Raw genomic sequence first — 23032 nt, 5'->3', positions numbered from 1 at the left:
TGTTATCAGTGTAGACCGTGAAGGGAGTAGCAGCCAGATAGTCTTTAAAACTTCTCAGTAATAGCCCAAACCAGGGCCAGGAGTTCCAGCTTGAAGGAGCTATAGTTAGCATCATTCTTCTCAGCACCTCGAAGATGCCAGCTGGCATAGGCAATCACCCTCTCCTTGCCATCTTGCACTTGAAATAAGACCGCCCCCAGACCTTCAAAGCTAGCGTCTGTGTATAAACGGAACGGCAGGCTGTAGTCAGGATACGCCAATATGGGGGGTTCCGTGAGGAGATACTTCAGAGCTCGAAAGGCATCCTCTTGTTCTTCGGCCCACTGGATGGGAAGTCTCCCATTGTAATTATCCCGGGCAGTCCCTCTCAGTAATTCGGTCAAGGGTCCAGTAATTTGAGCAAAATAAGAGATGAAACGCCGGTAATATCCAGCAAACCCCAGGAAACTTCGGACGTCTCACACCGTCCTGGGTGTAGGCCACTCTTTCACAGCACTCACTTTGTCTGGATCAGGCTGGACTCCTTGAGCACTGACGACATGTCCTAAGTAGTGCACTTGTGGCTTTAGTAAGTGGCATTTGGAAGGCTTAACCTTGAGTCCATGTCGGATAAGAACTTGGAAAACTTCTTTCGGGTGATCCAGGTGTTCCTGATATGTTCGGGAGTAGACTATGACGTCATCTAAATAAAACAAAACACTCTGGAAGTTGAGGTGCCCTAAGCATCGCTCCATTAAGCGTTGGAAAGTAGCTGGTGCATTGCACAGTCCAAAGGGCATACTTTTGAACTCGAAGAAACCCATAAGGGTTACAAATGCAGTCTTCTCTCTGTCCTCTTCTGCCATTGGCACCTGCCAGTAGCCGCTCGTCAGATCCAGTGTGGAAAAGTAGGTGGCAGACCCCAATGCAGTCAAGGATTCTTCTATGCGTGGGAGAGGATAGGCATCCTTATGAGTTATGTTGTTCAGTTTCCGGTAAAGCGGATGGGGCCATCTTATTTCTTCACCAGGACCAAAGGTGCAGCCCACAGACTCTGGCTTTCCTGAATGACATCGGCCTCTTTCATCTCCACGAGCATTTTCTTTATGGTCTGATACATCCCAGGAGCCACAGGGCGATTTCTCTCTTTAATGGGTGGATTGTCTCCGGTGAGAATCCTATGTTTGATCATGGTGGTCCTGCCAAAGACTGTGGGAAATTTACTGAAAGCTTCTTGATGTTTCTTAGCCACCTGGATGACTCCTTCCACCTGTTCCTTGGGGGTATCTTCGTCCCCTATCTGTAGTTGGTTCCACCAAGGTTCCGCAGGGTTCTTGTCAGGTCCTCGTTGGACCACCTGTGACTTCGAGACTACATCTCGGACGTCTAGATGGTGTAAAGTAACCACTGGGGGGTACTTGGGTAGTTGGACAGCAACTTGAGAGAGATTGATAAGTCTCACTGGGACCTTCCCATTCCGTACGATTACCAGGCTTCTAGCAGATCGCACCAAGGGACAATCTTCCAGCAGAAGGGGCTCCAAGAGCACTTGGTAATCTTGATTTTTCACCCCGGGTCAGGCACGGCACCAAATCACTGTCTCTGTCTGTGGCTGTAGACTAACAGCTCGGATATCTTGAATCCTTACTCGACAGATTTCACCATGATGATTTACGAACTTCTGTTCTGCTTGGAGAATTTTGAGGTGGTGTTGGGCAGCTCGCCGGCCTGGGGGTGACAAGTGAGGGAGAGATGCATGCAGTGCACAGACAATATGATCAAAACAGTGCCTCATAATATTCATGCCTAAAATGAAATCAGCTACTCCCTCATCCCTAACATTTGTGACAATCACGCCTTGTCTTCCTAGCACATGTTTTCCCACCTGCACCGTGGGCTCCCAGTAACCATGCCTGGGTACTGGTTTACCGTTCCCTGCAATTACTCTGAAGTCCGCTTCCTGAGGGTCACACAACCTTTCCGGGCCCCAGTACTTATAGAAAACCCCCTGTGGAATAGTGGATACCTGAGACCCCGTATCTATCAGAGCTTGTAACCAGACACCTTCAACCATCACCTGTAGATAAGGACAAGCAGCTACATACATAGACAGTCCCTTCTTGTCGTTGGTTGATTCTGGACCTTCAACCTCTACTCCTGGGGTGCGGTCCTCGACCCCAGGGGACGCCTGTTTAAAGTCCAGCATTGACTCTTCCAGTGTCCATTCTTGTTACAATAACTACGAACGGGTCTCTGGCTCCCAGGTGGTCTATCAGGAGGTGTACTAGATGGAGTGACAGGGCGAGGGTCAGCCTTCTTAGGTGGTGTTGTTGCAGATCTAGAAGGATTTGCCGTACCGCCATTTCTTTAAATGCCTTGGCTAACTGTTCAATGTCCTGTTTAATGTCTTGTAAGTCAGCTGTCCAAGGACTAGAAGATGGTGTTGATGGGGCAGATTGAGAAGGGAAAGGCGGCTGGTCCGCGGGTCCCGGAGATTCAGCAGCAGGGACACTAATCTCCTCTGTCTGAGTTTCCGACTCTATTACTTTAACCGCGAGTCTCTTAAAAGCTGGGAAAGCCATGTCAGGATTTTGCACGGCCAGCATCCTAAGTTGGGCCTTGTCCCATTTGTTTAGCCCCCTTCTATAAAATGGTCCATCAGTACTCGATTGCCCTGATCGGGCGTGATGCCGTCCAACTTCTGTATCGCCTCTAATGCGCTGTGCAAAGCCACTGCATATACTCGGAGGGTCTCACATCTAGAGACTAACTGGATCTTATGCCCAAAATTTGTAGGCTTGGTGCTAGCCCAATAGAGGAGAGGCATATCTATCTAACCTAAGAGAGGCATATAGTGTAGATTTTGGTTGTGCACTTCACCGATCCCCCATTGTGGTTTTAAGGAGGAAGTAACTGGATCTTACAGACATATCTATACTTAAGGGTCCATCCCAAAGAGGTCACCTTACTGTGGTGGGATAGGGCACACTAATTGCACATTATTGGTATGCTAAGAACCTCAATTTTATCTATAGCGATATTGCAATGTAAAATAACTTGTATTTTCCATGTTTGTACATAGCAGCATAGCAGAGTGCACCTCAATGGTTATACTAGTTGATTTGCACATGATAACCATATTTTTTGTTTTTTGATGAATGAAATGAACTCTGGGGCCATGAATGAATAAAGACTGTGAAGCATAATTCAGAGGTGAAGTTGGTATTCTTTACAACCTTTATGATTTAATTAGGTGTGTGTGGGCATATGCTATTGTTATGGTAAATGAAGTGGCAATTATGTTAGATATCTCATAGGCTATTAAATTGAGTACAGTTGCCTGAAAAAAACGGTGACTATTTAAACTCTCCTGTAAAAAATAAATAAAAAAAATAAAGAATCATGACTTCACTTGTTCAACAATTTTTAATATTTAATTGCAGTTAAAGTTAAGTGGCTATAAGGATTCGGGATTGTTGATAGAAATATGTATAGGTAATCAATCTGAATATATTATTTAATCATTATACATTGCTTAAATCCCTTAAGGCATTTTCTGGTGAGGTCTTCACTTAAATTTGATTCCAGTCTTCACTTGATCGACTGCCTTGTCTCCAGCATCTTTTGCAGCTTGGCATCCTTTGTCTATGGCTGGTGTGGAAAGGAATAAAATTAATGCATAAATACGTAAGACCCCTTAATGCAAAAATCAGGTGTTGTTTTAACATTTGCTCTGATTTTTAAGGGTTAGATGAAAGTGATACTCTGTAATCAATTATTAATCTGCATTGGCCAATGAAATTCTGGGATTACTGTCTGGTGCAGTTCTAAGCAAACAAAAATGTTATCTGAAGAAAATAATCATGTTTTCTCACTCATTTATGATATAGGGTTACATGTCAGGCAAAGAACTAGGGGAGATGGCACTTCTTACCCATGGCAATTCCCATGTGTACATAGAACCTTTGGATTTTTTATTTAATGGAATGAGAAAATAATGTTTGGTGGTGATGAAATAATTTTCAGGCTGAAAATGTTTTCAGAAAGAGCTAAAAAGTTAAAACATCTCTTCAGGACTCTATCAACTCAATGTCAACGAATCTTCAGCATGAATTTGTTGTGGAAAATGTAAAAATTGACAAAGATCTTTCCTGCAAAGCTGATTTTCCAGCCACTGTTTGAAAGAAATGGGAACCTACTTGATGTAGTAGGTTAGACATTTGTAAAGTTCATTTTTGGTTTATTTATAATTTCACGTTTTACCTTAGCACAATATTTTTTTCTCTACCAGGTCTGGAAATACATAATACATTAATTAATATAATTTACTATCCATTGTCTGAGGTTGGTTACATGAAGCCATAATATTCAGCTACTTGTTTTGCATCATATATGTGATTTATTAATTTGCCATGAAGTAAAAAAGGCTTGATAAGCATAATTAAAATGGGGTAATTGATTATGTTTTGTCAGGGCTTGTGGGATTTTAAAGTTCCCCTAAGAAAAATTTGTTAGTGTATGTTTGCAGGAGTGGAATGTGTTGACTTGCTTTTTTCAGTCTTCCTTTGGCTATTTTGTCAAAATATTTGGAGTTTTACCTATTGATAGATATTGGCGTATTGGTTTATTGTTCCAAGGTTAGGCCATATTCACATATTCCAGTATGAGGGCAATTACTGCACTTCCTTCACTACTAACCCTTAAAAAAATAATTCCCTTTTCCGTATCTTTGGCTTTTCATCTCATAAATCCTTGGACCCTATAAATACCTTATAATACAGTACTATGATCTTACTTACTGACTTGTATGCATGCTTGTGTGTGCATTAAGAGTTTACTTACCTTCTTGAGCAATTTTTTGACCTTCTTGTACACACTGGTTAGCCGTGTTTTGGACTGTATCTTTTCCTTGTTTTACTGCAATGGAAGTGGTCAGGATTACAGTATTTGTATAGATATCATTTATCTTGCTGGTTCACATATTTACTTGTACATTGCATTTAATAACTGGGAAATATTCCCACTGAGTGCATGAGTGAAGATTGTTTTCTATGTTGTATTTCTTAAGTTTGATAAACTGCTTCACGTGATTACAATTTGTATTACCATATTCAATTTACACCACAATTTAATACCAAATAAAATAGTTTCTGAAGTGGAAAGACAAAAACTGATCAACAATATACATAATAGATCATTGTTTGTGGACAACAATGATTCTTTGTTAAACCAGTGGCTTCAATGTTTACCACCTGCTGGGTGTGGTGCCTAGGACTATACTTTTGTGCTTGCATGACATGGGTGGAAGGACTATGAGCTGCAAACCTCATTGAACCAGATTAAAGGTGTGGTCCCATGTTAATGAAAAAGCAGTAAACAAAATTAGAAGACATGAATCCTCAGGGCACACCCTAACACAGACCATTATCTCCAGCACATACACACAGTACAGTTTAGAGTCATATAAAACTTAAAGGGGTACTCCACTGGAAAACTTTTTTTATAATCAACTGGTGCCAGAAACAGATTTGTAATTTACTTCTATTAAAAAATATTAATCCTTCCAGTACTTATCAGCTGATGTATGTTCCAGAGGAAGTTATTTTCTTTTTCAATTTCCTTTTTGTCTGACCACAGTTCTCTCTGCTGACACCTCTTTCCATTTTAGGAACTGTCCAGAGTAGGAGCAAATCCCCATAGCAAACCTATCCTGCTCCGAACAGTTCCTAAAATGGACAGTGGTGTCAGCAGAGAGCACTGTGGTCAGACAAAAAGGAAATTCAAAAAGAAAAGAACTTCCTGTGGAGCAATATAGCAGCTGAAGTACTAGAAGGATTCAGAATTTTAAATAGAAGTCATTTACAAATCTGTTTAACTTTCTGCCACCAGTTGATTAAAAAAAAAAAAAAAAATGTTTTCCAGGGGAGTACCCCTTTAAGGGCCCCATACACATTAAATCATCTAATGTTTATGTGGATCTCCATACTCTCCCCTAAGAGATGAGGTTGGGGAAAAGAGAAAGATTTGCTGTGTTGAAATTTAAATTCTCTATACTTATTGTTGTCAGGGACATAAACTGCCAGGGGTGTCTGGCAGCAGTTCCCTCCATCCTATTCGGAACACATAAATGCTGGGCCGGGAGTTCATCTGTGGAAGGATTGGGTGATAGATTTTGCTTAATGAGCATTTGGCCAGCAGTTGTCTTATGTAAAGTACTTTGCTATTTTTATATTACTACCAGGTACTTGTAAGTACTACTACTACCAGTTCAGGATCTTAAGTATTTAATACTTCTAAACATCTAGGTTTCCCGCTACCTCAGGCAGATCTGTAGTGTACTGATGGTCTAAAGGGATGTGTAAATCTTATTCTAGGACTCATTGTATAAAAACATAAGCTGCTATATACCCCTCCACATAGACATTATAGTATTCAAGAAAACTAGTGGTGTCACAAAGGTTAAAGTGGTTCTTGTGCTAAGAGAACCTCTTATTAGGGCATATGTGCATAAGGAAGTGGTCCTCTAGCTCAAAACCCCTTAGTAGGAGCTCAGTGACTCCTTTTCTGATTCACATAGCCTATCTGTGTATTAGATAAATGTCTACCATAAGTAAAATGTTTAGCCACAATTTGCCCAGATGATAACAGCTGATCACCCGGGGTTTATTTTGAGATAATTTTTTCATGGTAAGACAACCAATTTCTGTACTTTGTGCATTTAAAGATAGTTATTTCTGTTTTTCATATGTTCACTTTGAATTATTTGCAGCTGTATGTTTCCCAGTTAAAATCTTTTCTACGCTGTATTTCTATTTAGACTTAGCAACTGGTCTTGTGTTCTATCACATCACTGAAGTGTGAGACATATTACATGGGAGCACTAAAGTATGCAATACAACATATCACATGACTGAGGTGTGAGACATAATACATGGGAGCACTAAAGTATGCGATACAACATATCACATGACTGAGGTGTTAGACATAATACATGGGAGCACTAAAGTATGCGATACAACATATCACATGACTGAGGTGTGAGACATAATACATGGGAGCACTAAAGTATGCGATACATCATATCACATCACTGAAGTGTGAGACATAATACATGGGAGCACTAAAGTATGCGATACAACATGTCACATCACTGAGGTGTGAGACATAATACATGGGAGCACTAAAGTATGCGATACATCATATCACATCACTGAAGTGTGAGACATAATACATGGGAGCACTAAAGTATGCGATACAACATATCACATGACTGAGGTGTGAGACATAATACATGGGAGCACTAAAGTATGCGATACATCATATCACATCACTGAAGTGTGAGACATAATACATGGGAGCACTAAAGTATGCGATACAACATATCACATGACTGAGGTGTGAGACATAATACATGGGAGCACTAAAGTATGCGATACAACATATCACATCACTGAGGTGTGAGACATAATACATGGGAGCACTAAAGTATGCGATACATCATATCACATCACTGAAGTGTGAGACATAATACATGGGAGCACTAAAGTATGCGATACAACATATCACATCACTGAGGTGTGAGATATAATACATGGGAGCACTAAAGTATGCGATACAACATATCACATGACTGAGGTGTGAGACATAATACATGGGAGCACTAAAGTATGTGATACAACATATCACATCACTGAGGTGTGAGATATAATACATGGGAGCACTAAAGTATGCGATACAACATATCACATCACTGAGGTGTGAGACATAATACATGGGAACACTAAAGTATGCGATACAACATATCACATGACTGAGGTGTTAGACATAATATATGGGAGCACAAAAGTATGCGATACAGCATATCACATGACTGAGGTGTGAGACATAATACATGGGAGCACTAAAGTATGCGATACAACATATCACATGACTGAGGTGTGAGACATAATACATGGGAACACTAAAGTATGCGATACAACATATCACATCACTGAGGTGTGTGACACATTACACAACACCATTTTGGTGTGAGACAGTGACATAGTTGTGACTGGGCTTCTAAGCCTCCCTACACTAACACTGGCTTTACTACTAATTCTGTATCAATAGGTAACCCCTATTATGGGCTTTTAAACCAGGGATAATTCCGATTACATGTCTGCTGGCTATCCAAATGAGATAGAGTGTTCAGCCAACATCTATCTTCCCCTGCATCCTCATAAATGTGCACATTTGGCTCTGCCAAACATACAGGTTTTTCATGGTGATGGATAAGAGCTTTTACTACATACTTTTGATAGCAATATCTGGTAAAACAATGTGTCAGGCACTTTCAGTACATGGAAAGCCTTTTTTCATCTGCTATCGGGCACATTTAAGAGACACACATACTCGGACTTTTGATGTGTCTTGCATGCGGTTATGCTATAGCTTTACACACAGTTGTACAGATCTCTACTACTATATCCATAAAAAGTGTACAGGACCATATTATACCTTTACCACTGATTTTATCTGAAGGTTTTATCTATCCATAGGAATCAGAAAGAAAATAAATAGTTGCATGCTTCATTGAGTGCCATAAGTACTGGACAATTTTCCCCTCGAAGCAAAACTGGGAGAAAATACCTCTCTACATATGGCATGTGGTGACGTTTTCTATAAATTGGTTTCTTTCAGATTCATTCTAAGTCTAAACTCTGGCAATTTGGCCAATTTAACATTGCTACAGATCTGTAGTACAGTCAGTAGTACTGTGGAAGAAATCTTGTTATAGATGTACACATCTTACTTGAATATTGTATTTGACAATTCTTGGCCAGATCACAGTGAGAAAAACAGCCTAAAGATTTTATTGAACTTATTTCTAAACTTGGCAAATAATAATTATTAGGGACTTAATCAGATCAAAGAAAGACACAAAGAATATCGCTCGTTGTTCTGCTTAAAGTTGTTTTCTATAAATGCATCATACAACATTTTTTAAATTGAATGAAAACAAAATGAGCATCCCAGTTATGTGGATACTGTTAGATAAGTAAACATTTCTTACCTATGTCACCTGTGTTTAAATCAACTCCAAATCCCTTCTTTAAGGAAGACATCTTAAAGTCTGAATGACTTGAATGTGACGCTACTGGATCTAACAGAAAATAAACAAAAGTGTTCGGCACAGTTATCAGTCGTTTGTTTTTATATGAAGAGTGATGCCCCTCCTTGTGCCTTTTGTCAGATTGTCCCCATTAGTCATGATGTTAACAGATCATGACATCTGCCTGGTTGTTATATTTAGGATATCAACAAGTGGTGGAATACATTTTTGAACAGCATTGTTTTCTATTCCCTGCAGGCTGGGTGGACAAATTACACTGGAAAATTCCAGTCAGTTACATAAAGGCTTGCCTCTGGCACACATACATTATTGACTGCTCTGTTTGTCTGGTTTCAGCTGTGGCTGAATGTTTGAATGTTTGCCCATCCTTTCGTTTTTTGCTACTTCATTATTTTATGCTAGGTCTAATATAAGCTGAGACTTCCTGTTCTGTACAGATGACTTACCAGCAGTGTCATCCTTATCATCATAGACAGGATTCCGATTAATAGCTAATGCTTACAGCCCAGCCTCCCCCTCCCTGTGAAACGACCTCTGCACAGGTCACAAAGCATGCCTCAAAATGTTTCCCATTCATATGAATAGGGTCTGGGCTAGAATATTTTGTCTACATCAATGGGGCAGACTGCAAAGCACATCTCTAAATGCTGTTAAAAACAAGATGGCTGCACCCTATCTATATATATAAAACTCAACATGTGTATGTGTGTGTGTATGTATGTATGTGTGTATGTTCCAGCATCACGTCCAAACGGCTAAAGATATTAACATGAACCTTGGCACACATGTTACTTATATGTCAACAACAAACATAGGATAGGTAATTTAACCCTTACTTGCCCCCATTTGCCAGGGGTGGGGTTTATGTTTAAAGTCCCACACAAGTCAACGGGAAATATATGTTACTGCATAACTTCCATATGGCTGGAGATATTTGGATAATACATGTTACTGATATGTCCACTTAAAATATTGGATAGTTAATTTAACCCTTAACTACCCCCATTTGTGAGTGTCGGGTTTTTGTTTAAAGTCCCATGCAAATCAATGGGCATTGTATGTTCTCACAAATGTATGTTCTCACACGGCTGGAGATATTTCAATACCTGGTACACATATTACGGGTCAGGATAGGAGGTCGGGATAGGAGGACGGGATAGTAGGAAGGGATAGGAGGATGGGACAGGAGGTCAGGATAGGAGGACGGGATAGGAGGATGGGACAGGAGGTCAGGATAGGAGGTCGGGATAGGAGGACGGGATAGGAGGACGGGATAGGAGGATGGGATAGGAGGTCAGGATAGGAGGACGGGATAGGAGGTCAGGATAGGAGGTCAGGATATAGGGTTGGGATATGACAACAATATATGAGGACGGGATATGAAGTCAAAAGCTTCCTCCTTTGTTTATTTTCCTCCCCAACAAGGATTAGGAAGGAAAAACCGGGTAATGCCGGGTATTAAGCTACTATATATATATATATATATATATATATATATATATAACTCAATGGGGGAGATTTATCAAAGCCTGTCCAGAGGAAAAGTTGCCCAGTTGCCCATAGCAACCAATCAGCTTGCTTTTTTCATTTTTAGGAAGGCCTGTGAAAAAAGAATGAAGCGATCTGATTGGTTGCTATGGGCAACTAGACAACTTTTCCTCTGCACAGGTTTTGATAAATCTCCCTCAATGTATGTATGTATGTGTGTATGTTCCAGCATCACGTCCAAATGGCTAAAGATATTAACATGAAACTTGGCACACATGTTACTTATATGTAAACAACAAACATAGGATAGGTGATTTAAACCTTACTCATCCCCATTTGCCAGGGGCGGGGTTTTTGTTTAAAGTCCCGTACAAGTCAATGGGAAATATATGTTACTGCATAACTTCCGTACGGCTGGAGATATTTCCATAATACTTGGTCACATGCTACTTATATGTCCACTTAAAATATAGGATAGTTAATTTAACCCTTAACTGACAGCTGAAGCGCATGATGGAAGTTGTAGTTATGCAACAGCTGAGGCAGACAACTACAACTCCCAGCATACCCTTTGGCTGTCCCTGCATGCTGGGAGTTGTAGTTATGCAACAGTAGATGGCACATTGGTTGGGAAACACTGAGTTAGGGAACAGACTAACTCAGTGTTTCCCCAGCAGTGTCCCTCCAGCTGTTGCAAAACTACAACTCCCAGCATGCACTGACAGCCAAAGGGCATGCTGGGAGTTGTAGTTATAAAATAGCTGGAGGCTCACTACTACAAATCCCAGCTTGTACTAATGCAACAGCAGGAGGTACACAGGCCTCACCTACTACTGCTGCTTCTTCTTCAGGATCCCGCCACAGCCTCCAGACACACCTCCACCTGCAGATCTGCCACCGCTGCTGCCTCTGGACCCACCACTGCCACCTCGGACCCTACCGTCAGTAAGGTGAACCCCACCGCTGATCATCCGCCCAGCAGGACCCATGTTTGGTCGGACAGTCTCTGCCAGCCAATCACAGCTTTTGTGATGGTCAAGAGTGATTGGTGCTTGCCTCCGAGACAGCGCCAATGACCCATATTTTCTAGGTCACCCCTAGGTAATGTGCCAGGATGCCTGCTGATAGATATCAACAGTCATCCTGTTCCAATCACTGCCCAGTGCGTGGCAGTGACCGGAAAACCAGAGGGCGTACAGTTACGCCCCTGGTCCTTAAGTACCAGGACGCAAGGGCCTACCTATACGCCCTTTGTCCTGGAGGGGTTAATGTCCCTTTTTGACATATAAATATAAGTAATTAAGCAATTCAATGTTTTGCAATGCCTTAAATTGCAATGCCTTAAATAGATTTTCCTGTGATCTGCTAGTACAGCTAGTACAGATCTGCAACAGCAAGCCCCATCCCCATTACTTTCAAAGTTTAACCTGTCGACAACACAGAACAGAATATTCTCGCCAATAGTATATAGGGTGGGTGGGAAACTGAAGCCCTATTAATGCTCGGCAGTTGAGATGAACGAACTTTTCAAAAATTCGATTCGGCCGATTCGCCGAATTCTCCCGAAAAGTTTGTTAGCCTACATATAGCCTCTATAGGAGTATAGAACACTTTGCTGTGTCCTAAAATGCATATGGAGTGTGCTTGGGCAGTGAGATAATACTGCAGATTACCGGCATCACTCTTAGAATCACTGCCGCACAGCAGCACAATGACAGAGCCTGGTGGTGGCATCAGTGTCAGGAGACCATATAGTGACTGAATGACAGAGCGTGGAAGTGTTGGCAGCATGAGGACACCATATAGTGGCTGAATGGCCCAGCGTGGAGGTGTTGGCAGCATGAGGACACCAAATAGGGGCTGAATGACACAGCTTGGATGAGGCTGAAGCATGAGGACACCATATAGTGGCTGAATGGCACAGCGTGGAGGTGTTGGCAGCATGATGACACCATATAGTGGCTGAATGGCACAGCGTGGAGGTGTTGGCAGCATGAGGACACCATATAGTGGCTGAATGACACAGCGTGGACATGTTGGCAGCAAGAGGAGACCATTTAGTGCATATCCAACAGTTCACAAGACTCTATAATGCAGGACGGTGGACCACCCAAAGAAATTCTTTTCCAAAATAATAAACCACACAATGTTTGAAATTTTTTTACAAAAACTAATACAATATGTGTGTAACACATCTGTCTCCAAAAGATCAGATCACCAAAGGACTTTTTTTGCCCAAAATGATGAAGCAGAGTTAATCCCTGTCCGTATTTATTTATTTATTTTTCATTAAAAAATCACACGCAACAAGCGTTTCGTTGTGTAACGATTAGCATTCTGGAAAATTCAATTTAATTACCGATAAAATTATCAGTAAATAAAAAAAAAAAACACTACCCAAGAGTGTTTAATTACCCCATACATTACACCAGGAGCAGTCAGGAGTAGGCCTCAGCAGTACCCAAGTGGCTTTATGCATCCCGTCACTTAAGGACGGAGGGCGTATCCATACGCCCTCGGCATTTCCAATCACTGCCGCTCGCCGGGCGGTGATCGGACCGGGATGCCTGCTGATATCTATCAGCAGGCATCCCGTGGCAATGCCTAAGGGGATCCTGAGACCCCCCCCATATCGGCGATCGTAGCAAATCGCAGGTCAATTCAGACCTGCGATTTGCTGCGATCCCGGCAAATCGGGTCACTGGTGACCCGATCTCCTGGAAAATAAGACTGATCAGAGCTGTCAGAGACAGCTCCGACCAGCCTAAAGCATAGAGGCGAGGTGGCAGTGTTGCCACCCCCTCCTATCCCCTGCCATTGGTCGGTCAGGCTGACCACCAATGGCAGGAGGGGGCGGAGGGTTAGAGTTCATTTCCCCCCGCTCTGCACAGCGATCGAAGTCGGTACAGAGCGGGGGGAACACGGGCGGCGAGGGGGGGACATGGCCCGGCTTACCCGGACCTGCGGCGGCGGAGGCGGCGGCATCCCGGAGCAGTGGCGGCAGGAGGAAGAGCGGCGGCTGGAAAGTGCAGCTGAGAAGGCTGCAGTGAAGATCGCGATAAGTGATCTTCACTGTGGCCTTCTAAAAGCTGCAAAACTACAACTCCCAGCATACCCATACAGCCAAAGGCTGTCTGGGCATGCTGGGAGTTGTAGTTTTGCAACATCTGGAGGGTCACAGTTTGGAGACCACTGTGTAGTGGTCTCTAAACTGTGGTCCTCCAGATGTTGCAAAACTACAACTCCCAGCATGCACTGACTGTCTGGGCATGCCGGGAGTTGTAGTTTTGCAACATCTGAAGTGGCACAGTTTGGAGACCACTATATGGTGGTCTCCAAACTGTAGCCCTCCAGATGTTGCAAAACTACAACTCCCAGCATGCCCAGACAGTCAGGGATGCTGGGCGTGTAGTTCTGCAATATCTGGCCCTTCGGATGTTGCAGAACTACAACTCCCAGCATGCCTGGACAGTCTGGGCATGCTTGGAGTTGTAGTTTTGCAACATCTGGAGGTCTACAGTTTGGAGGCCACTGTTCTTCCCCAGTTGTTGCATAACTACAACTCCTAGCATGCCCAGACAGTCCAGGCATGCTGGGAGTTGTAGTTCTACAACATCTGAAGGGCCAGATATTGCAGAACTACACGCCCAGCATCCCTGACTGTCTGGCCGTGCTGGGAATTGTAGTTTTGCAACAGCTGTAGGCACACTGGTTGGGAAACACTGAGCTAAAGTCTGTTTCCTAACTCAGTGATTCCAACCCGTGTGCCTCCAGCTGTTGCAAAACTACAACTCCCAGAGTGCACTGACAGACCGTACATGCTGGGAGTTGTAGTCTTGCAACAGCTGGAGGCACATGGGTTGGAATCACTGAGCTAGAGTCTGTTTTCTAACTCAGTGGTTCCCCACCAGTGTGCCTACAGCTGTTGTAAAACTACAACTCCCAGCATGTACGGTCTGTCAATGCATTCTGGGAGTTGTCATTTTGCCATAGCTGAAGGTTTGGGGCACCCCCCCCTTGGGGTGCCCCCCCCCATGTGAATGTACAGGGTACATTCACACGGGCGGGTTTACAGTGGGTTTCCTTCAAGGAAACTTACTGTGAACCCCTGCCTGTGTGAATGTACCCTAAAAACACTACACTACACTACACTAACAAATAATAAAAAGTTAAACACTACATATACACCCCCTTACACGTTGCCCCCCCAATAAAAATGAAAAACGTCTCATACGGAAGTGTTTCCTAAACGGCGCCTCCAGCTGTGGCAAAACCACAACTCCCAGTGTTGCCAGACAGCCATAGACTGTCCTGGCCGGCTGGGAGTCTTGCAACAGCTGGAGGCACCCTGTGGGTGACACTGCTGTAGGGTTTTGGTGGAGACAAGCCCCATCCTTGTAACCGGGTCCACCCCTACTGCAAATTCCTTATTCAGGCCTCAAATGCGCATTGGGGCTCTCACTTCAGAGCCCTGTCGTATTTCAAGGCAACAGTTTAGGGCCACATATGGGGTATCTCCGTACTCGAGAGAAATTGCATTACAAATTTTTCTCCCATTACCCTTTGTAGAAATGGTAAATTTGGGGGAAAAAACTGCACTTTAGTGAAAAAATGTTTTTTCATTTACACATCCGAACTTAACTAAAAGTCGTCAAACACCTGTGGGGTGTTAAGGCTCACCAGACCCCTTGTTACGTGCCTTGAGGGATGTAGTTTCCAAAATAGTATGCCATGTGTTTTTTTTTTTTGCTGTTCTGGCACCATAGGGGCTTCCTAAATGCGACATGCCCCCAAAAACCATTTCAGCAAAACTCACTCTCCAAAATCCCATTGTCGCTGAACACTTGACATACACATATGAGTAATTTCCTTACTCGAGAGAAATTGGGTTACAAATTTTGGGGGGCTTTTTCTCCTTTTACCCCTTGTAAAATTTCAAAAACTGGGTCTACAAGAACATGCGAGTGAACTTTTAAGTCCTCTGATGTTTTCCAAAAGTAAAAACATGTCAACTTTATGATGCAAACATAAAGTAGACATATTGTATATGTGAATCAAAATATTATTTATTTAGAATGTTTTTTTTCCTTACAAGAGGAGAGCTTCAAAGTTAGAAAAATGCTAAATTTTCAAATTTTTCATCAACTTTTGGAATTTTTCACGCCGAAATGATGCAAGTATCAACAAAAATTTACCACTAACATAAAGTAGAATATGTCACGAAAAAACAACAATCTCGGAATCAGAATGAAAAGTAAAAGCATCCCAGAGTTATTAATGCTTAAAGTGACAGTGGTCAGAATTGCAAAAAATGCTCCCGTCCTTAGGGTTATAATGGGCTCCGTCCCCAAGGAGTTAATAACCCCCTACCTTTGCACGATCAATTGCGAGATCGAGCAATACAAGGTGTGTTATGTCCTCAGATTTCCGGGGCCGCAGGCACGCTCCACTGAACGGATTAGCATGTCTCTATCTTTCATCTACCGGTGCTGGTAACCCGCTAACTCCCGGAAAGTTAAGCTGCCGCGAAGCAGGTGGTCTCCCCCGGGCACGTTTGGCTCCAGAATTTCCACTACTGCCACACCACGCTGACTGCCAACCGTGCTACCGCCTTGCTGACTCAAGGACAACCTGCAACTCTCTTCTCCTGATGATGAACCCCCCCTTCTCCATGAGATCGAGCAATAACAGGTGTGTTATGCCCTCAGATGTCCGGGGCCGCAGGCGCACTCCACTGAACGGATTAGGATGTGTCCATCTTTTTTGGTAGCACCCGCAATCCAAAAATGTTTAATTCCCAGACCCAGGCCCCACCTCTGTGGCATCAGGATCCCATAGATTGCCTGAAAGACACAGCCTAGAGTTGGCTGATGCACGAGTACACACCCGGGCTTCCCAATCCACCCCAAAAAAACGCAACATTTTATTGAAATTGTCTGACAAAATACCAGTTTTTTTTTTAAAACAAGTGCATATACAGCAGTTCAGAAGACTCTATAATGCAGGACGGTGGACCACCAAAAGACATTCTTCTCAAAAATAATAAACCACACAATGTTTGAAATTTGGTTAAAAAAATTATTACATGTGTGTAAGCGCATCTGTCTCCAAAAGATCAGATCACAAAAGGATTCTAATCACCAAAAATGATTAAGCAGCGTTAATCCCTCTCTCTCTCTCTCTCTCTCTCTCTCTCTCTCTCTCTCTCTCTCTCTCTCTATATATATATATATTTTATTTTTTTATTTTTTTATTTTCATAAAAAAATCACACGCAACAAGCATTCCGTTGTGTAACGGTTAGCATTCTGCAAATTTCAATTTTATTACTGATAAAATTATCAGTAAATTTAACTATAACTCTACCCAAGAGTGTTTAATTACCCCATAAATTGCACCAGGAGCAGTCAGAAGTAGACCTTAGCAGTACCCAAGAGGCTTTAATAACCCCTTACCTTGCCCGATCAATTGCGAGATCGAGCAATAACAGGTGTGTTATGGCCTCAGATGTCCTGGACCGCACTAACACTCCACTGAACGGATTAGTGTGTCTCTATCTTTCAAGGACAGGTGCGTGTTGCACGCTGAAACCAGTTCGTGATAGGGATCTGGGATTGCCATTATTTAACCTTAAAACGAGGAATTACCAGTAAGTGAGGGTCATAAGCTGGCGTTGATTAAGTCCCTGCCCTTTGTACACACCGCCCGTCGCTATAAGCGATTGGATTAGTTAGTGAGTTGGTTAGTGAGGTCCTCGGATCGGCCCAGGTGGGGTAGGAGAAGGCCCTGGCAGAGCGCCGAGAATCATTGTTGAAATTTGCATTAAGCATGTATTCAGCTACTGCTAAACTTCAAAAAAGTATAGGCCTGAGGCATCAGGGAGGCAAGTAGTTTGTGAAAGACACAGAATGAGTCTGGAGCAGTCATTCGCAGTACCCAAGAGGGTTTCATAACCCCTTACATTTAAAGATCAATGTTGACATTTGCATTAAGGATGTATTTAGCTACTTCAAAAAATTATAGGCCCAAGGCCAGAAGCATCAGTTTTCCCCATATTAGGAGCATAGTTGTCCCCCAGATTAAGCAGCATAGATGTCCTCCAGATTAGGCAGCATAGATGTCACCCAGATTAGGAGCATAGTTGTCCCCCAGATTAGGCAGCATAGATGTCCCCCAGATTAGGAGCATACTTGTCCCCCAGAGTAGGCAGCATAGATGTCCCCCAGATTAGGAGCATGCTTGTCCCCCAGATTAGGCAGCATAGATGTCACCCAGATTAGGCAGCATAGATGTCACCCAGATTAGGCAGCATAGATGTCCCCCAAATTAGGAGCATACTTGTCCCCCAGAGTAGGCAGCATAGATGTCCCCCAGATTAGGAGCATACTTGTCCCCCAGAGTAGGCAGCACAGATGTCCACCAGATTAGGAGTTTAGTTGTCCCCCAGATTAGGCAGCATAGTTGTCCCCCAATCAGCGCGGGCCGGTCAGAGCCAATCAAAGGGCCATATGTGGCAAGCGGGCCGTACAATGCCCAGGTCTGCCCCAGAGGGTTTCATAACCAATGACAATAGAGAAAATGTTGTTGTAGGAGCATGGTCAATCTACTCAGACCCATATGTCATTGGTGGCTGGAAATCCTGGCTGATCCATCCCTGATTCATCTTGACTAACGTCAGTCTCTCCACATTTTTAGTGGACAGACAAGTTCGCCTTGGGGTGACTATGGCCCCGGCCGCACTAAACACCTGCTCTGATGGCACACTACTGGCCGGGCAGGACAGCTTTTCCAGGGCAAACTCCGCTAGTTGCGGCCATAAATCGAGTTTGGCTGCCCAGAAGTCCAGCGGATCTTCAACGGTTGTTGGCATGGTCATGTCGAGGTAAGCCACCACCTGCTGGTTCAGGTCCTGCTCCATGTCCACCTGCTGCTGATGAGTAGCTTCACTATGTGGCTGAAGGAAGCTGCTCATCAGCGACTGTAGACTCAGGCTGCTGCTGATTGAGCCGGTACTGCTCCTGTCACCCCTCCCCTCCCTAGCAGCTGTAGCAGTGGAAGGTGAGCGCAGAGGGCCCCCCGAGTCAGACCTGCGAGTGGATGGACCATGTGGCCAATAGACATCGGCCAACCGACTACGTAGAAGCTCCCTGAAGTAGGTCAGTTTGTCCTTCCTCTCAGTGGGTGTAAAACAGGCCCCCATTCTGGGCTGGTAGCGAGGGTCTAATAAGGTGGAGATCCAGAAGTCATCGCGCTGACAAATTTTGACAATTCGGGGGTCACTACGCAAGCAACTCAGCATGCATCGTGCCATTTGTGACAGTGACTCGCTGGGACTACCTGCCTCCATCTCCACTGCATACTGCCACGGTGTGTCTGGATCCTCTGTCTCGCCTCCCTCGTAATAACCCTCCAGCTCCTCTGGCTGCTCCTGCTCCTCCTCTCCTGTCCAATGACCAGAAACACCGGCCATCTCATCCACCATAAACTGTGCTCCGCTCTGCCCCTCATCCTCCTCCTCCAGGTCATCCCCCACAGGACTCATGTAGCTTTCTGATGTAGGCGCAACGTCTCCATTGCCATGACCAGCCATGTTTTCAATCATTTTTTGGAGTAAATGTAGGAGTGGAATTACATCGTTCATGGCATAATTCGAGCGACTAACAAAAACTTCCTCAAAGGGCCTCAGCAAACGGCAGGTGTCACGTATGAGCTGCCACTCGTTCACATTAAAGTTACACAGGGGAGTACTCCTATCTGCTTGTATGATCAAAAAATCTGTGATGGCTTTTCTTTGTTCGTATAGTCTTTCCAACATATGGAGGGTGGAATTCTAACGTGAGGCAACGTCACAAATGAGACTATGTTGTGGGATACCGTTCTGACGCTGCAGCTCAAGCAAAGCGTGCTTGGCGGTATACGAGTGGCTGAAGTGCGTGCACAGTTTCCTTGCCATTGTCAGGACGTCTTGCAAATGGGGTGAAGACTTGATGAACTTCTTGACAACCAGATTCAACACGTGAGCCATGCAAGGCGAATGGTTCACACTTCCTTGTCGCAGCGCGGCCACAATGTTCTTCCCATTGTCGGTCACCATGGTTCCCATTTCCAGATTTCGTGGAGTAAGCCATACTCTGATTTCTTCCCTAATGAACTTCAGCAGTTCCTCCCCTGTGTGACTCTATTCGCCAAGGCAAACCATGTGCAGGACAGCTTGACACCGCTGTGCCCTACACACGTGGTACGATGAAGGGCCACCGAGATTTGGATGTACGGGGGAGGAGGAGGCGCACACTGTAAAAGGACCAACTGCCTGGGAGCGAGAGCGTGGAGGAGAAAGCGTTGTGACCTGTCCAAGTTGCTGTTGTGGCTGTGCAGGAAAAACATTTACCCAGTGGTCCATAAAAGACATGTATTGTCCCTGCCCATAGTTACAGCTCTACACATCGGCACTGACGTGCACTTTTGAACACACCGACAGGCTCAAGGACTGGCCCACCTTCTCTTGTACAAACTTATGCAGGGCTGGTACTGCCTTCTTCGCAAAGAAATGACGGCTTGGGACTCTCCACCTCGGCTCGGCACAAGCCATCAATTCCCTGAAAGCTGCAGAGTCCACCAGTTGGAAAGGGAGGGACTGCAACACCAGCAACTTGGACAGGAGCACATTCAACTTCTGCGCCGTTTGATGAGTGGGCGCATACTGTTGTCTCTTGGACATGGCTTCGCCGATCGATTGTTGGCGGAATGGCTGACTACGAGCGGAAGAAGCAGGAGCGCAAGAAGGAGGGTTTGACACAATGCTCCCTTCGGCTGAGGTGGTGGAGCCTTGGCTGGATGACGGAGGGAGCGGATGGCCACTGGGTGATGCGGCAGGCTGGACCACTACATCGGAGACACGGTTATCCCAGGCCGCTTTATGGTGGCGAATCATGTGTTGACACAGGGCCGTGGTGCCGAGATTGGGACCCTGGCCACGCTTCACTTTCTGCCGACAGATTTTGCATGTGACTACGCTAAGGTCCTCCAGATTCTTTATGAAGAACAACCACACCGCAGAGTAGCTGATTTTCCCACCCGCAGTCCGCACTATTTCACTGCTATTGGCGCCGTCTCCAGGAACCCCTGTTCCACTACCTCCCTGAATGGTAGCTTGCTGTGAAGCAGGTGGTCTCCCCCTGGCACGTTTGGCTCCTGAATTTCCACTACTGCCACCACCACGCTGATTGCCAACCGTGCTATCGCCTTACTGCCTCATAGACAAAGAGCAAATCTCTTCTCCTGATGATGATAATGAAGCCCTGGCTTCTGCACCCGGCTCACAATTGCGATCGGCTTCATCATCATCAAAAGATGTGTGCACGTCATTGATGTCCTCCTCGTGTTCCACAACAGTGTCTGCCTCAGGACCGTGAGCAATTGAAACACCACCTCCCACGTCACTCTCCGCATCAATACTTGCCTGCCTTGCGGAGCAAGCAACGCATGTCTCCTCACATTCTTGGCTGCCCATTAGCTGCTGACTGTCCTCTATTACATCGTCCTCACTAAATAGTGGAGCTGAACCCAAAGCATGAGATACTTCTTTGGGAGAGGGAACAGCATAGGACAAAGGCAATGGGATTACGGGGACTGCTCCTGGGCTATGCCAACTGAGGGTTGTGTCTGAGGAACCCACCGACTCTTGACTGGGGTTGTCAGATGTCGCTTGTGATGATGGGGATGAGTGTGCAAACCAATTGACGAGGAGAGATGGGTCGACGACACGACCGCTGGGTGTTAACGGGAGCTCAGGCCTATTGCTGCGACTCCTGCTGCCACTCGCCCCGAGTCTGTTGCCAACTCTGCCTGATGTATGTAGGCCTCTGCCCCTTCTCTGTGCACGTCCTTGTACTTCTCTGCCTGACATACTTAGTGCGTTTATCAGGGTATAGAACAGCAGCAGGCGATTACTTACGGCTGTCCGTTCAAAGTATATAGGCCCTAGACAGAATAACAGTTACTAAATAGTACACTCCTTTGTTGTATGTATGCCCTTTGACCTATGTCTTCTACTTGTAAGCTTAGATTTGCTTTGGACTTGATAAAGGGAGGAATCCCGAAAGCTTGTCTCTACAAAATGCTGTTAGTCCAATAAAAAAGGTATTACAAGATACTGCAACATTTTTTGTTTTGCATCTATATATATATATATATATATATATATATATTTTTTTTTTTATTATTATTATTTTTTTTTTTTTGTGATGTGGTCTGGCCTTGTGATGCTGGGGGAGCTTGGGATGTTAATGCGTTGTGGGGTGCACATATAAGATACTGGACAGTCCACCTGATCAAATAGTAAGGGTGTCACTAATAGGTTGTAAGCCAGCATGGTGCACTACACGCTATCATCTAACTTGAACCCTGTGTATGCTTATATGTGTGCAACTGTAACACTAAGCAGCTACCCCCTTCATGAATAGTAGGCATTTGAGTGGTTTTTCATCAGTATTTTGCACCTGTGTGATCTCCCCTTGTATAGCATTGTGTCTTATCTACATCATGGTGGAAATAGTTGCCTAGCCTGCCCTTGTACAAGTAACCAGTAACTGTGGCCTTTTTTCTGTGATTTTTTGAATGATTTATGTCAAATTTGTGTTTTTTTTCCTCTAATGTTAGGGTAGAGACTTGCAAGAGACTGAGGACCCTTGATGTGGGTTGCGACATTGCATTTTTAAGCCAAATTATCAATTAATACCTAATGTTTATCACATGAGCATATATATATATATATATTTTGTGATGTGGTCTGGCCTTGTGATGCTGGGGGAGCCGGGGGTGTCAGTGCTTTGTGGGGTGCACAGATAAGATGTTGGGCAGCCCGCCTGATTGAATAGTATGGGCATCACCATTAGGTTGCAAGCCAGCATGGTGCACTACACGTTATCATCTTACTGGCACCCTGTTTATGCCTTTTCTATGTGCAACTATAATACTAAGCAGCTACCCCCCTCATGAATACTAGGCATGTGTGTGGTTGTTCATCAGTATTGTGCGACCTCCCCTTATATAGCATTGTGGCTGATCTGCATCATAGTGGGGATAGGTGCTTAGCCTGCCCTTGTACCAGTAACCAGTAAGTGTGATCTTTTTTCTGTGATTTTTTGCAACTTGCCTGATGGCATCCACTGCCCACTGCAGGCTCTAGTGGACAGCATTGGGCACAGACAGAAAAGTGTTTCCTCTTTAAAAATAAAATCCATGGTGCAGCTGCATGCTGGCTACCAATAAAAAATACTGCAGTTTTGCACCATGGCACTATGATATCGTAGATGAAAACATGAAGCCACATCATGATGTCTAGATTTTTTGATGCAATTGGTATTAAATCCCTCAGAGTTTTTTTTTTTTATATGAAAGACATACTAAGGTTATGCTGTAATGCTCTAAATGTTGCATAGGTCGGGCTCTCAAC

General features: G+C 44.2%; 1 long non-coding RNA gene across 2 annotated transcripts; it reads right to left on the bottom strand.

The window, feature by feature from the left end:
* Positions 1–3392: 3392 nt before the first annotated feature.
* On the bottom strand, positions 3393–11425 carry LOC130281868 (uncharacterized). Of its 2 annotated transcripts, XR_008846142.1 has the most exons (4): positions 11407–11425; positions 9032–9121; positions 4822–4896; positions 3393–3630 (listed from the first exon to the last, which is right to left on the bottom strand). It is a non-coding gene; the product is annotated as an uncharacterized LOC130281868 (long non-coding RNA). The 2 variants fall into 2 exon arrangements; XR_008846141.1 differs by lacking the exon at positions 11407–11425 and having other exon boundaries at positions 9032–9278.
* Between the last annotated feature and the right edge of the window lie 11607 nt (positions 11426–23032).

Source organism: Hyla sarda, chromosome 7 (genome assembly GCF_029499605.1).
Source record: "Hyla sarda isolate aHylSar1 chromosome 7, aHylSar1.hap1, whole genome shotgun sequence".
In the NCBI taxonomy this organism is placed as follows: domain Eukaryota; kingdom Metazoa; phylum Chordata; class Amphibia; order Anura; family Hylidae; genus Hyla; species Hyla sarda.
Note: the sequence above shows the minus strand (reverse complement) of the source record. Positions and strands in the feature narration are given on the sequence as shown.